Source organism: Tenrec ecaudatus, chromosome 15, assembly GCF_050624435.1.
Source record: "Tenrec ecaudatus isolate mTenEca1 chromosome 15, mTenEca1.hap1, whole genome shotgun sequence".
Lineage (NCBI taxonomy): Eukaryota > Metazoa > Chordata > Mammalia > Afrosoricida > Tenrecidae > Tenrec > Tenrec ecaudatus.
Genome location: NC_134544.1, coordinates 73,716,281 through 73,732,570, shown reverse-complemented (window position 1 = coordinate 73,732,570; position 16,290 = coordinate 73,716,281). Strand labels below are relative to the sequence as shown.

At 42.5% G+C, this 16,290-nt stretch overlaps 1 protein-coding gene, 1 non-coding gene and 1 pseudogene across 2 annotated transcripts in view; 1 reads left to right on the top strand and 2 right to left on the bottom strand.

Moving 5' to 3' along the window:
- LOC142427514 (large ribosomal subunit protein uL14-like) overlaps positions 1-16,290 on the bottom strand; it is a 159,071-nt gene that overhangs the window by 19,225 nt on the left and 123,556 nt on the right. The gene's annotated exons all lie outside the window — the stretch shown is intronic.
- On the top strand, positions 688-803 carry LOC142428275 (U5 spliceosomal RNA). Its single transcript, XR_012780201.1, has one exon. It is a non-coding gene; the product is annotated as a U5 spliceosomal RNA (small nuclear RNA).
- LOC142428242 (U1 spliceosomal RNA) lies at positions 5,419-5,606 on the bottom strand (annotated as a pseudogene).

Sequence of the window (16,290 nt, the reverse complement as noted above, 5' to 3'; positions counted from 1 at the left end):
GTGCATAAGCAAATGTGGTGAAGAGAGCGGATGGTACCCAGCTATCAAAACATATAACGTCTGGAGTCTTAAAGGCTTCAAGTCAAACAAGCAGTCATCTAGCAGGGAAGCAAATGAGCCCACATGGAAGAAACACACCAGCCTGTGTGATCATGAGGTGTTGATGGGATCAGCCATCAGGTCTCAAAAGATCCAAAACAAACAATTATATTGATTTGAGAGAGGGGGGTTGGAGTGGAACCCAAATCCCATCTGTAGATAATTGGATACCACCCACACCCTCAGAAGTAGTATAAGGAAGGGATGATTCAACCCAGGTGCAGTATAGCACCGACAAATCACACATCATTCATCTAGTTCTTGAATACTCGCTCCCTACCCGCAAGGCCGTAACCCAGTTCTAACTTACAAATCTGGATAGACCAGAGAATACATATTGGTGCAGCTAAGAGCGCTCGACACATGGACTTCAGGAAAGATAAACCCCTCAGGAACAATAATGAGAGTAGTGATGTAATGAGGCTAGGTGGATGATCAGGTAGGGGGAAGGGTAAAAAACGGGGGACCTATCATATGGCTGGATATATAGCCGCCCCACCTCCAAAGGGGATGATAACAGAAATGTGGGTGAAGGGAGACAACGGACAGTGTAAGATACAAATTAACAATAACAAAATATAATTGAGCATACTCTGGTTTCTCTTCAGATCGTATAAATCTTTTGCCTTTTACTAAAGATTTCCATGGAGAGGAACAATTCTGAGTCATAAACTAATTTTTTGAGGCCATGCACTTGCAAGGCTTACTAAAAAAATTGTATATATATATATATATATATATATATATATATATATATACTTGATCAAAGGATATATATATACAATTGATCAAAGGAGATATATATATATTTGATCAAAGAGGGAGAGAGGGGGAAAAAGAGGGTTTTATAAGAAGAGCTTTAGTAGAAAATGTTTTGGAAACCATGGCAACATATGCACAAATATGCTTGATACAATTGATGTATGGAATGTTAGAAGAGCTGTAAGAACTCTTCTGACATTCCATACATCAACTGTTCTTACAGTTAGGAGGGCTGTAAGAACAATAAAATAATTTATAAAAAATAAATAAATAAGGAAACTTCGCCAGAAGTGCCTTGACAGCTTAGTTATGTAGACTTGGAAGTTAGGAGAATAATTTTTAGAATCAGAATGCATTAGTTTTCAATCTCATACACGCTATTTATAAGTTATGTAAGCACATGCAAGATACTTAACTGCTCTGAAATTCATTTCATTAATGTATACAATGAGGATTAAAAGTTTGTAACATTTTTGGCAGTATTCAACAGAATTATGTATTGCAAATACAATAACAAAAATTATTTTTTAATTTTAAAAAATGATTTTATCAGGAGAGCAAAATGAGAGCCCATAGATTGGGGGAAAACATCTGTCATTGAATAAATTGCTGAATTTTATCAGTGCAATTGCCTTATACCCTAGAGGAAGATTGACAATGATTTTCTCTTTTGTTTCTTTGCTTTTTTGTTTCTTTCTGCTCTTTGTGTGTTTTTGTTGTTATTGTTTGTTTGGGGTTTTGGTTTTATCATAACATGACCGCAAAAGTAAATCAGAGTTATTAAACCCATGGGCTAGCTGACAGACATCCTCAAACTACGGCCCGTGGGCCACATGCAGCCCGCCCAGGACATTTATCCAGCCCACCGTGTGTTTTTGCCCCATTTGTTTTACTTCAAAATAAGATATGTGCAGTGTGCATAGGAATTTGTTCATAGTTGGGTTTTTTTTAAAAAAACTATAGTCCAGCTCTCCAACGGGTCTGAGGGACCTTGAACTGGCCCTCTGTTTAAAACGTTTGAGGACCCCTGGGCTAGCATATGGATTTTGGGCTCCTACTTAGTTCTTGCCCCAATCCAAGAATAGTTAGTTCTTAAAACATGGCCCTGCTCGATTCTCGCTTTCATGAAGAAATCACTGAATACTTCATGAAGACCACCCCCCAGGCTTTCTTGGGTCACCCCCGGACTCCACTAGCTTCACCTCACATTGGACACCTGCAAACACAGAGGCACCGTGATTAGATGGCACACATACAAACAAATGCACTCACAATTATACACACAGCAGCAGGGTGTACAACAATTACCATGTAAAATGGCCAGAATGAATGCCACGTTTGGTGTAAAATTCATTATGAGTCTTGTGGACTAGCTTCTGGGCAGAAATGGTAACACCAGAGACCCCAGAGACTGGGACTGTCCTCTGAGATCTCCCACATCAGGGGCTCTGACTGGTTTATCAGTGGCAGAGAGCTGCATTTTCATGTCCTCTGATATTTAGAAGCAGATGAGTAGAGAATATGGGCAAGAGTTCTCCCTCAGACTCAGAGAAGCACAAGCACTCTCAAGGTAAAACAGAGCTCTGAGACATGTACTTTATTGTTGTATATGAGTTTGTAAGTAGTTTTCACTCTATAAGCTTTACATTACACACACCAACCTTTGTGGTGTGAGAGCTCACAATGAATCCTCTCTCGTCCCTCTTTTTTTTTTTTAATTTTTATGACCCCAGTTCTACCTAACAAATCTAGCTAAACTGGAGAACACACATTGGTACAGATAAGAGCTCTTGACACAGGGAATTCAGGACAGATAAACCCCTTAGGAACAGTAATGGGAGTAGCAATATGAGGAGAGGGGAATGGTTGGGGAGGAGGGAGGGAGAGAAAGGAAGAACCCATCACAAGGTTGGCTGTATAGCTCTCCCCAACCCCCGAAGGAGATACATAACAGAAATGTTGGTGAAGGGAGACAAGAGACAGTGTAAGATATAAAATAATAAAAGCAATATATAATTGATCAAGAATTCAAGAGGATGGGATGGTGGGAGAGGGAGGGGAAAAAGAAGAGCTAATACCAAGAGTTCAAGAAGAAAATGTTTTGGAAATGATGATGGCAACATATGTACAAATATGCTTGATGCAATTGATATATGGAATGTTATAAGAGCTGTAAGAGCCCCCCAGTCAAATTATCTTTTAAACAAATAAATAAAATATCTATCTAATGCTTATGATCAAACTCACCCACTCTGCTATGCAGTCAGTACTCTAAAAAATGTGTTCACAGTTTAAAGGAGTCTTAATGATCACAAACCAAAATCATAGTTCCCCTTTCTGACTCTAAATTACACTGCCACTAAATTACATGAAGTTACACTTCAGGGGCTAACGAACCCAGGATGGGCAGGAACACCACAGGCTGCGGAGAAGGGTGAATGGCAGGTTGGCAGGTCAGGTTTGTGACTAGACAGGAAAATGAGTCCAAAATGGGCAGGTCAGATGGCAGGCCATTGGCTTAAGTCCAAAGAAGCAAAGGTTGCCAAGTTAGATCCAGCAAAAAGCCTCTCGTCCCTCTTAAGATGTAGATACCCATGATGATGGTGACCGGCGCCATCGTTTGTTTCTTGCATAGGAACATTATTGGTTTTCTTGCCATCCAAGAAATCCCTCCATTTTTGTGATATATACAGCTGTGGGCATGAGGTTGTTCAGAAAGCATGTAGAATTGCATCCTCTTTCTTCTGTCATGATCATGAAAACTGGATATTTATCACTCGAGGTCATCTTCTCAAAGAGTCAGTTTTTGTTTAATTGACTTACTGATGGTGTTCATTCTATTTCATTTACTTGAGATCTTATATTAATTATTTCCTGGCACCCCTACCCCTTCCCCTGTAAACCTGGGCGGTGGCACACTCATCTTTCTCTAATTCCATTAGATGCAAAATGAGGTCATTAACGTCAGTTTGATTTCGACACTATACAGGTGGTTGTTGCTACAAATAGCCCACAAGGTTCTCTTCGGTTGAATCCCACAGTTCTGTTGTGCTTTCATTTTTTGTTCAGTCCAATACAGCCATCCAGGATATAAAATTCAATCAATACATATCATAACTATTAATAATACAAATACACAAAACTACTTTTGCACCAATCTTTGTCCATTTTACGTGGTAATCATTGTAGACCCTTGCTGTGTGTGTTTAATATCGAGTACATTTGTTTGTGTATGTGTCCTCTAATCGTGGTGTTTCTGTGTTTGTAGGTGTCCAGTGTGAGCACCATCTGGGGGCGATCTGAGAAAGTCGTGGTGGTGGTGGGGTGTCTCGGAGACTCTCCTGTGCAGCGTCTGGATTCACCTTCAATAGTTGTGAAATGCATTGATCCCATCAGGCTCCAGTGAAGGGCCTGCAGTGGGTTGTATACATTAGTTATTCTGGTGGGACTACATTATACACAGACTGAGCAAAGCGTCAATTCACCATCTCCAGAGACAACTCTAAGAACACTCTCTTTCTGCAGATGATTAGAAAGAGCATGAATGTCGAGGAAATGATCATGCATTAATGTAAGAGACACAATGTGGGAAGTCAGTGAGAGCCCAGACACAAACCTCCTCTGCAGGGAAGAGACTGGACTCCAGGGGGCGCTCAGGACCCGAAGAGCGCAGGATCAGGCCAAGGAGCAGTTGTAGATGGTTTCAGTTTGGGGATTCTGCTCTGTCTCACTGTGTTCCTAGATAATCTCTCCATTTTTATTTACTGGTTTTGTAGTCTTCCCTGGTGTTTCCAAATTCAAAAGTGGTATTGTAAAAGTAGGAAATATTCTCACCTGCAGTAAAAGCGCCTGTGCCTTATGGAGGGAAAAAAGACCCGGACAGGTGCCCCCAGCACCAGAGTTTTGATAAAGCTCAAGGATAGATTTTATAATTAGACTCAGGGCCACTGAGGTTTCTACATGATGCAAATGATGAAGTGTACACACATGTCTGAAAGGTTGGTGGTTTAAACCCACCCAGTGATGTCTTAGGACACAGGATTCATGATCTGCTCTGTGTTGTTAGGTGTCATCGAATTGCTTCCGGCCCATAGCCAATGTACAATTGAACCAAACACTGCCCGGTCCCGTGCCGTCGTCATAATTATTGCCAGGGTTGAGCCCACTGATGGAGCCATTGTGTCAATCAATCTTCTCAAGAACCTTGCTCTTTGCTGATCTGTCCAGACCCACACGATGAGGTCCAGACCCAAACTATGAGGGAGAGAGCAAGCAAGAGTGAGAGTGAGAGTGAGAATCTCATCATGGCCCACCAAACCCTGGGGATGACATCCCTGCTTGGAGCAGCCAATCCACACAGAGGACCGTGTGGCTGGCCCCACCAGGAGACATGGGATTCCTTCGCTGAACCCTAGTGCTACTGGAGACAGCACTGGAGACACTGTGCAGAAAGTGTGCCCAGTTTGCCCCATACACCGCGGGGTGAAATCAAAGGAAGTGCAGCAGGGCAGCAAAGTAACCAAGTCCCCAAGGAATCCTGAAAATAGACTTCTGACTTGGGGGACAGGGCTTGGCACCTCATCAGACCTGATCTGCAGTCCCCCACTACCACAAATGATGCAGTCTATTTTCTCACATTTGGCGAAATCGCAGAGGTCAGCACATCCGGAATGCAATGGATGAATAAACCTCGCCCTGGGAAAACCACCTTCGTGATCATGGTATCTCCCCTGCCAGGTAAGTATTCGTTTTGCTTTGTTTATTTTTGCTTTTCTTTTGCCCTATGTCTCTATATAAAATAAGCAGGATGAACAATCCCAAAGAGAAAACAATGTAACCAGCAGTGGGAGCTGTGTTGGGGGACAGGGCAGAGGAAGTGGTGGAGAGGGGGAATGGGGAGCCAACAAACTCACAGATCAGGGAACAGGAGGGTGTATAATGCCTGGCAAGTGCAATGTATCCGAGAGGAATTACCGAGAGTCAAATGGTGGGTGAGCATGATTGTGGGATAGGAGGAAGGTGAAAGGAAGTAGAGGAAAGAAATTGGAGGCAAAAGCTATTTACAGAAGTATCACTATAGGCATGTATATATGTAAATATATTAATGTTTAATGAAAGGGATAGAGACCAATGTACATGTATTTATATGTTAAATATTAAGATATCAGACAGACTTTGGGTCTCTACTCAAGGCCTCCCTTAACACAAGAACACTTTGTTCTGATAACCTGGTACTCTGATACTCACCTTCCCAACACGATTGCTGAAGACAAAATGGGTGTATAAGCAAATGTGGTGGAGATAGTGAATGGTGCCCAGCTATCAAAAGATACAACATTTGGGGTCTTAAAAGCTTAAAGTCAAACAAACAGCCATCTAGCAGGGAAGCAAATAAGCCTACATGGAAGAAGCACACTACCCTGTGTGATCACGAGATGTCAATGAGAACAGGTATCAGGTATCAAAAGATTAAAACAAACAACTATATCGATGCAAACAAGAGGGGTTGGAGTGGAGACCCAAAGCCCATCTGTAGACAATTGGATATCAATTGCATATCTCCCCACAGAAGGGTTATAAGGAAGGAATGGTTCCAGGTGTAGTATATCACAGATGAATCACACAGCATTCCTCTAGTTCCTTAATGCTTCCTCCCCCTGGACTACCATGACCCAGTTCTACCTTACAAATCTGACTAGACCAGAGAACACACGTTGGTACAGATAAGAGCTCTGGGCACATGGAATTAAGGACAGATAAACCCCTCAGGAACAGTAGTGGGAGTAGCTACATCATGAGAGTAGGGGGATGGCCCGGGACGGCGGGAAAAGGGGGAACTCATCACAAGGTTGGATATATAGCACCCCCTCCTAAGGGGACGAATAACAGAAATGTGGGTGAAGAGACACAAAGGACATTGTACGATACAAAATAATAACAAAAATGATTGATAAATGATTCATGAGGAAGGGAGGATGGAGAAGGGAGGGAAAAAAAGAGAAAATTATACCAAGGACTCAAGTAGAAGAGGTCTTGGAAAAGATGATGGCAACATATGTACAAATATGCTTGATACAATTGATGTATCGAATGTTGTAAGAGCTGTAAGAGCCCCCAATAAAATGATGTTTTTTTAAAGGAAAACAAAATAAAGCTTCCTATTTTTGCCACTCCTCAGCTTTATCAAACACAATGCCTTCTCCAGGGACTGGTCTCTCCTGACAATATTTCCAAAGTATGTAGGATGAAGTCTTGCCATCCTTACTTCTAAGGAGTGCTCTGGTCTTACGTCTTCCAATACAGATCTGTTTGTCCTTTTAGCAGTCGACGATAGTTACAGTGTTCCTCTTCAGCACCACAATACAAATGCATTGATTCTTAGTTTTCCTTAGTCAATATCCAAGTTTCACAAGCATATGATGCAATGGGGAATGGCTTGGGTCAGGAGCACCTTAGTCCTCAAAGGAACAGCACTTCTCTGTAATACTCTAAAAAGGCCTTGTGCCGCAGATTTATCTAAAGCGATACATGTTTTGATTTCTTGACTGTTGTTCCATGAGCACTAATTGTGAATCCAAATAAGACTTTAACCTTTTCTCCATTTATCATGATGTTACCTATTGTTCCAGTTGTGAGCATTGTGGTCTTCCTTACATCGACTTGTAATACATACTGAGGGCTGAAATTCTTGCTCTTCATCAGCAAGTGCTTCAACCCTCCTCACTTTCATCAGGCAAGTTTGTCAGCTTCATACTGAAGGTTGGTAATAAACCTTTCTGTCAGGGGAAGCCAGCCCCTAACACATCATTATGGGTCCGGTAGGAGCAATTGTACAGTGATAATAATTAAACATCATAGTAAAGTTATAGAGAGCATGAGAGATAGAAGTGAAGTATTGAAGTAAATGGGAGTCAGACATGCTTCATGGTAGCATGCTGACCTCTGCCCCACTTGATGGTCCACGTGGAGTGAGTGAGAGAGAGAGTTTAAATGGTAGCCCTGGCCCCTTTTATATTCTCTGGGGACACGCAAGCCCCCTAATTACAGGTGAGGACATACGTCACTGGAAGGGGCTGTCCTATAGGTAATAAAGTAATGAGAGAGGGGTGGTCTAGGGACATACATGCAATAGGAAGGGGAGGGATTGGGGTTATACATGTGACAAGATGAGCAGATCCTAGGTTCAGGATGGCAGCCTAACTTTCACCTATTCCCTAGATCTCCATGGGAACCATTATCAGTAGGGTGTGAACGCTTGGTCTCAGGCCTCAAGGAGGAATAGTTTATGTCCCCTGTAGCAGGGAGTGAGGCCTGCCATATAGTCTGGTTGCCTAACTACCCTGGGGAGAATGTCTGTAAGCGTTTGACCTCTCCCCACACCTTTCTCCAATGTTGTTACCACATACTTCTTCATATAAGCCAGCTTCTCTGATGGTTTGCTCATCATATAGGTTGAACAAGTATGGTGAAAGGAAAGAACCCTAAGACACCTCTTTCCTGATTTTAAACCACACAGGTTTTAAATCCCTTGTTCTATTCATTCCCGTGTTCTATTCGGACAGTTGCCTCTTGATCCATGTGAAAATTCCTCATAAGCACAAGGAATTGCTCTGGAATTCCCATTTGTGGTAGCTACATAATCTGGTGTCAATTAGGAGCTTGAGAGGATTAAGAGTGAAGGGGTGGAGTCTAGTCTGTCAATCAGGTCATAGCTAATGAGGCGTCTGTATTCTTTCTCCTAAGAATTCTGGGGATTCCTGAATTTCCTCCTTGGAGGTGGGAGAGATTCTCTCTTACTACACACTCCTTTGGAGACTCTCTACTGAGAAGACACATAGTGCTACACCCTGTGAGCTGGAGAAGCCACATGGGCCTATCCTGATGCAACCAGACCTCTGGAGCCAGAAAAACCATGTAGAGACCCCTACCAGCACTGAGATGCTTACACTGGATCCAGAAAACTTCCAACCCACTGATCTGTGATCTTCCCACATCTGGCATCATTGCATGTGTTTCATGAGTCAGAAGAGGACTTATAGATTGGTATTGGCCATATGGGCTAATATCACAGATTTATGAACTTGATCTGGACTGAGCTAGGATGTTTCTTCAATATTCAACTTCTCTTTTGTATAAACCTCTTTATTTTGTTTTGTTTAAAACTTTTTTCTTACACACGAGTCTATGAATTTGTTTCTCTAGTCTACCCAGACTAACACACCATTCTTCTCAAGATAAACACAGTTTACTATGGTACACTCAGACAAATGCCTTGACATCGTGAATGAAACATGAGTAAATATCTTTCTGGTAGTCTCTGCTTTGAGCCAAGATGCATCTAGGATCAGCAATGGTCTCCCTGTGTCAAATCCTCTTCAGAATCCAGCATCAACTTCAGGCAGTCCTCTGTCAATGTACTGCTGAAACTAGTGTTCTTTGATCTTAAGCAAAATTTTACTTGTATACAATAGCAATCATATTGTTCTATAGTTTGAGCATTCTACTGGACCCCATTCCTTTGGAATAGGCATAAATATGTATCTCTTCCAGGCTGTTGGCCAAGTAGTTGCCTTCCACATTTCCTGGCATAGATGAGTGAGTGCTTTCAGTGCTTCTTCTGAAGCATTTCGATTGGGTGCTCGGCTAACTCCAGGAGCCTTGGTTTTGGCTATGCATGCAGTGCAGTTTCAACTTCTTCCTTCAGCACCATTGATTCTTGCTCACATGCTACCTCCTGAAATGGTGGAATATAGACTAGTTCTTTTTGGTACAGAGATTTGGGTACTCTTTCCACATTCTCTTGACCCTTCCTGTATCATTCATTAATGAATGCCGAAAGCACGACCTGCTTGGGAAGAGTTAATCTCAGGGATTGACACGGTGCAATTCCTTAAATATGGTACTCTCTGGGATCCAGTTTATGACCAAGAGTCTGGGTCCTTCAAGGGCAGTAATATCTAATAGCAGGATGGCATTGACCTATGACCCTTTGATCCATAGGTGTGTGTGAGTCAAGTGGAGTTGCTTAAAACACTGTTCAATGATGAAGCAAGAAGTCCAGTTATGACTTCAACCAAGAGCCCCGTTAACACAGGTGTTTCTTGTAAATTTTGGTTGTCAGAGAAAGCTTTCTCTGGTTCAGGAAGGCAATTACACAATTAATTAAATCAGGAGAGTCTCTGAGAAATTAATACATTGTGTCATTTCTGTTTGTCTTAATGTATGTCTTTTCAGACTGAAGTTTAGTGGAGTAACCAAATCCTCAATATTTCACTGGGAGTAGGGACATAGAGGCATTTTATTTATTTATTTCGCATGATCTCAGCCACAATCTCAAGATTCAGTGACACATAACCTGGGCATGGAATGCTCAGTTTATTTTTCAATAGAATTGGCCTCCTTGTAAGCCCCTAAAATTAAACACTGCTATGGAGTTTATTTTGATTCACAGTGTCTCTGTAGAGCCAAGTTGAAATGTCCTTTGGTTTTCCAAGGATGTGCATCTTCATAGGAGCAGATACCCACCATAGCTTCTTCTGCCTCCTGGTGCAGAGGTCATCTCTGCACAGTCGTCTTATCCCTTATGAATATTGTAATCTGACATCGTTCAGAACGGAATTCTACTGCCTCAAATTGCTCAAATAATTTCCCTTAATGCAGCCTTTCCTAATTTGCCTCTATATGTCCAAAATCCACTAAAAGAACCCAGGAAGACAGAAAAAACACATGATTTATACGTAACCCATTTGAAGAAAAAGTTAATAAAATTGTTTCTTCAAGTTGCCATTATTTGTGTGCTGAGGAAAGTTTATGTTCTTCACATCTGACCTATGAGGAAAGAGTCTTCAAGTCCAAGAGGTTGCTGTAGATATCCAACTGTGTGCAGAGAAAAAGTATGAGCAGGGCTGAACAACTATCCCCACAACTTATTAATGGAAACCTTCTAAATCATTAAATTGCTTTAGAGTGATGTGAATACTTTGTACTCCACAGTAAGTTTTAAATCTCTTCAGCAGTACAGTTATTTTACGGGAAGTGATCTTTTTCCCTGTTGGTGACTCGCTCAGTCATTCCGATATTTAGCAGACGTTGAATCATGCCTCCTCTTAAATTCAACATGATCGATAGATTTCAATGATCCTCAAACTTTGGACTATATGTTCAATGTACCATGACATTATGGAAAAATGGAAATGATGGATGTTTTATAAGCTGTAAATCCCTGGGAGTTGGGCATCATGGACCTTATTCCTAAAGCTTCCTGCCCCTTGGATTTTTCTACCTCTTTGAACAATTCATTTAGCATCAAGCTTGGCCTAGATGGAGAGGACCCCGGGCTTGGTGAATGGAAAACACAGGTAGAGGATTGTGTTCTCCTGAGGGTTCAGCCAACATTCAACTCCCAGAGGAGCCGATTCTTACAAAGGTGCCACTGACACTCATCTCCACTTACTCTATCAGGTGGAGCCTCAGAATACATTTATTTATATTCATGCTCTTTATAAGTTGGTGTAATATATATGGGACTGTTGGACTTTATTCACAAGAGCATGGAACATGCTTGTGTCACTATTTTTCTTGGTGGCAGCCCACAAATGTAAGTAGCTCAGGGATTCAGACACAAAGTTCTGGAAATACCTCACCCTACCCAATGGTTCACTGGATTCTCCCTTGTCCTGAGGCCTCCTGTCCCAGCTGCAGATGCACGAGTTGGACCAGATCTGGGGTGACAGGTAGGCTTAATGTGCCAACCTAGTAAATAGGAACACATGGGATTTATAAGGTCGCTTGATTTGACAGTAGGCTCAGCAAGCCTCGCGCCCCCCTCCCCCTTGCTCTCTGGGGATCAGTGTGCAACAGCTTTAGCTAGTTTTCTGCCTCAACTTGTGAGCTACACTACTTGTGGGAATGCAATCCATGGATCTTGTTGCTAGAACTTGAGGTACCTTCTAGACCTGCTTTGCCATGCTGCTGGTGTACACATGGCTTGAGCTTGAGGCTGTCAGATCCCGTCTCTTGCATTGCTTGAGTTCTATATCCCATCCACAGCTTCTTCGCTAATCTCCTGGGCTGCTGGTGACCCCACCTGCTGTTTGCTGCCTGTTGCCTGACTACCTGCATTGCCAGAGGCAAGACTCAGCTGTCTGCTTCCATATTAACTTCCATGGAAGTGAATTGAACTGAGCCCTCTGTACTGCGGTGTGGACTAATTAGCTGTTATAATCCTTCCTGCTGTATCTATCCATAAAAAATCATAAGTGTCCTGGTTTTGGTTAGAGAACCCTTAATAATACATTTAGTGAGATTCCCAGATCTGTTCTTCACTTGTGAATTCTTTAGATGCTCTTCTACTAGTGTTCCTGTGAGCTGTGATGGTTCAGGCTCCATTAAAGAGATGGAAATATGTCGTTACAATATGGAGGGGAGGGAAGTATAATTGCACCCTCATGTTTTAAGTACAGGCCATGAGAGACCCCTTCAGCAGTCATATTTATTTAAAGCTGAGTTCTGTTGCTGCTGATAACATGGGCCCATATATTTCAATAAATGCATTTTAATTGTGGTGCTGGAGAAGAATATTATTATTACCATGGACTGCTTAAAGGACAAACAGATCTGTATTGGAAGACGTAAATCCAGAGTTCTCCTTCAAAGCAAGAAAGCAAGACTTTGTCTTATATATTTTGAACATATTTTCAGGAGAGACAAGGCCCTGGAGAAGGACCTCATGTTCGATAAAGCTGAGGAGTGGTGAAAAAGAAGAAGGCTCTCTAACAGACTGATTGACACAGTGGCTCCATTAATGGGCTCAGGCATGGAAATAATTGTGAGGATGGGGCAGGACCGTGCAGTGTTTGGTTTGATTGTGCATACAGTCCCTATGGGCCCGAGGCACTTCGATGGTACCTAACAACAGCAAGGAGCAGATCATGAGCCCTGCATCCTAAAGCATCACTGAGTGGGTTCAAACCACCAACCTTCAGTCATGAGGGCACACTTCACAATTATCCCTTTCTAGGGACTTCAGTTGCCTGAGTCTTAATGTAAACTCTGTTCTTGAGCTTCATCAGAACTTTGATGCTTGGGACACCTGACATAGGAACACTTGCTTTTTCTGCATGTGAGAATGTTTCCTACTGTTACAATACAACTTTTGAATTATGAGATAACAGAGGTATAACCATGAAATTAAAATAAGACAGATTTCCTGGGGGAACAGGGCACTAACCCTCACAGGGGGAGGGTGTTGATTGGGTTTCCCCAGGGAAAGAGAGACAAGACTTCAACCTGGAGCTCCAAGACAAAATGTAACACACTGACTTGAAGTAGGGAACTGATAGAGAGGCCTGGCGGGGTGAGGGGGAGGAGCCCCATTACCAACTAAGTGTACAGCACCACCCTCCCCCCAAGAAGAATTCACTTCAGAGGATAGCACTGACGGTACAGCTCAAAAAGAGGGGAAGAGGGACTGGTCTGGTCAGAGCACACAGGAGCCAACGAGGGGGCTTAGGGAGGAAAAAAAGAAGAGTGACACACATTCTGGCTCACCAAGCCCTGAGGACAATGTTCTTGCTCAAAAAAGCACTGCACAGAAATGACTACTCGGCCAGCCCAACCATGGGACACAGTGTTCCTCATTGACCCATAGCACCATTGGGAACAACACTAGAGACACAGAGCAGGAATTGTGCCCACCATCAGACCACCATGCCGAAGCCAGCCCCTGGGGTCATGCAGCAGAGCAGCAGGGGATGCAGAGCAATGAAGTCCCCAGGGATAGAGGCAGTGCCAGGGCATGGCACCCCATCAGACTTGACTGGAAAGCACCCATGAAGGAAAGCCAGCAGACCCTGAACTAGTCCTATGTTTATGTATGTATGCGTGTGTATTGTTGTTGTTGTAACTATTGTTTTACTTTTTGTTGTTGCTTCGTGGTACTCAGTCTTGTGATAGTACATACATGTCTACCTGGAAGGATAGGTGGCATAAACAAGCCACAAGAGAGAACAACGTGATGACAGTTCCGGAGGGACATGGGGGTAGGGGGAGCGGGGGAAAGGAAGAGGGTGTTAACAAGCCCAGGGACAAGGGAATAACAAGGGATCCAAAATCAGTGAGTGTCAAGGAGGGTGTGGGAAGTCTGTCAGGGCTGGATCAAGGGCAATGTAACCAAGAGTAATTCCTAAAGCTCAAATGAAGGCAGAACATGACAGTGGGACAAGAGGAAAGTACAAAGAAACAGAGGAAAGAACTAGGAGGCAAAGGATAGTCATAGAGATTTAAATTCAGGCATATAAAGATGCAAATATATTTATATATGACAAGGGGGGAATAAATCTATGTAGATTTATTTATAGGTTTATTATTAAGGAAACAGATGTACAGTGGGCCCCTGCTCAAGTACTCCCTCAACAAAAGAACACTTTGTTCTAACAATTCGGCAGTCTGAGATGCTCACCTTCCTGGCACAATCGCTGATGACAATGGGTACACAAGCAAATGTGGTGAAGAAAGCTGATGGTGCCCGGCTACCAAAAGATATAGCACCTGAAGTCGCTGAAGACAATTGGTGCACATGTAAATGTGGTGAAGAAAGCTGATAGTACCCAGCTCCAAAAAGATATAGCACCTGAAGTCTTAAAGACCTAAAGATAAACAAACAGTCATCTATCTGAGAGACAACAAAACCCACATGGAAGAAGCACACTGGCCTGTCCCGACTCGATCGCTGAGGACAAAGTGGGTGCATATGCAAAAGTTGTGAACCAAGTTGATGGTGCCCGGCTATCAAATGATTTAGTATCCGGGGTATTAAAGGCTTGAAGATAAACAAGGGGCCATCTAACTGAGAAACAACAAAGCCCACATCGTATGTGCACACCAGCCTGTGAGATGACAAGGCATCGAAGGGATCAGGTATCAGGCATCAAAGACAAACAAAAAATCATAGCATTGTGAATGAGGGGGAGTGCAGAGTGGGGACCCAGGGCCCATCTGGGGGAAATTGAACATCCCCTTGCAGAAGGGCTGTGGGGAGGTGACGAGCCAGTCACAGTGCAGTGTAGCAACGATGAAACATACAATCTTCCTCCAGTTCTTAAATGCTTCCTCCCCGCCACTATCATGATCCCAGTTCTACCTTATATAACTGGCTGCACCGGAAGATGTACACTGGCACAGATAAGAACTGGAAATACAGGGAATCCAGGACAGACGAACCCCTCAGGATCAGTGGTAAGAGTGGCGATATCAGGAGGGTGGAGGGAGGGTGAGGGAGAAAGGGGGAACAGATGACAAGTTCTACATATAACCTCCTCCCTGGAGGACAGACAGTGGAGAACTGGGTGAGGGAGATGTCAGATGGTGTAAGATATGATAAAATAATAATTATTTATAAATTATTAAGGGTTCAGGGGAAGGGGGAGCGGGGAGGGAGGGGAAAATGAGGAGCTGATAACAAGGGCTCAAGTAGAAAGCAGGTGTTTTGAGAATGATGATGGCAACATACTTACGATTGTGCTGGACACAAATGATGTATGTACAGATTGTGAAAAGGGTTGTATGAGCCCCTAATAAAATAATTTTTGAAGAGGACCTGATGCAAGGGGCTTAAGTGGAGAGCAAATGCCTTGAGAATAATTGGGGCAGGGAATGTATGGATGTGCTTTATACAATTGACGTATGTATATGTATGGATGGTGATAAGAGTTGTATGAGTCCCTAATAAAATGTAAAAAAAGAAAAGAGGAGAAAAAATGATTAGGGCAAAGACTGTACAGATGTGCTTCATACAATTGATGTATGTATATGTATGAACTGTGATAAGAATTGTATGAGCCTCTAATAAATTGTTAAAATTAAAAAAAGAAAAAAATAATAATTTTTGAAATTTGACAGCAATAAAAGGTTTTAAGTGGAATAAACTGTAGCCAGTTTATCAGCAGGCAGAGAGCTGCATTTGCATGTCCCCTGATATTTAGACACGGATGAGTAGAGACCATGGGCCAGAGCATTCCCTCAGACTTGGAGAAATACAACACCCTCAAAGGAAAATAGAGCACTCAAACTGGTTGTTTATAAAGCATTTCTTTGTTACATACTATCAATTATTTAAAAAAGTAGTTTTTATTTTACAAACTTTATATTACATATACAACAACCTTTGTGGTATGAGAGCTTGCAATGCATCCTCTCTCCTTCCCCCTTAAGATGTGAATACACATGATGATAGTGGACGACTCCATTACCTGTTTCTTGAGTGGGAACATTATTGGTTTTCTTTCCTTCCAAGGAATTTCCCCAGTCCAATGATATTTTAAAACTGTGGGCATGGAGTTCTTCATAAAACATGTCCAGCAAACCTGAAGAGCGGTGTCTCCTCTGGTTTCTGACCTAGCGGATTCCGGTTCTCCTTCTCTTGTCATGATT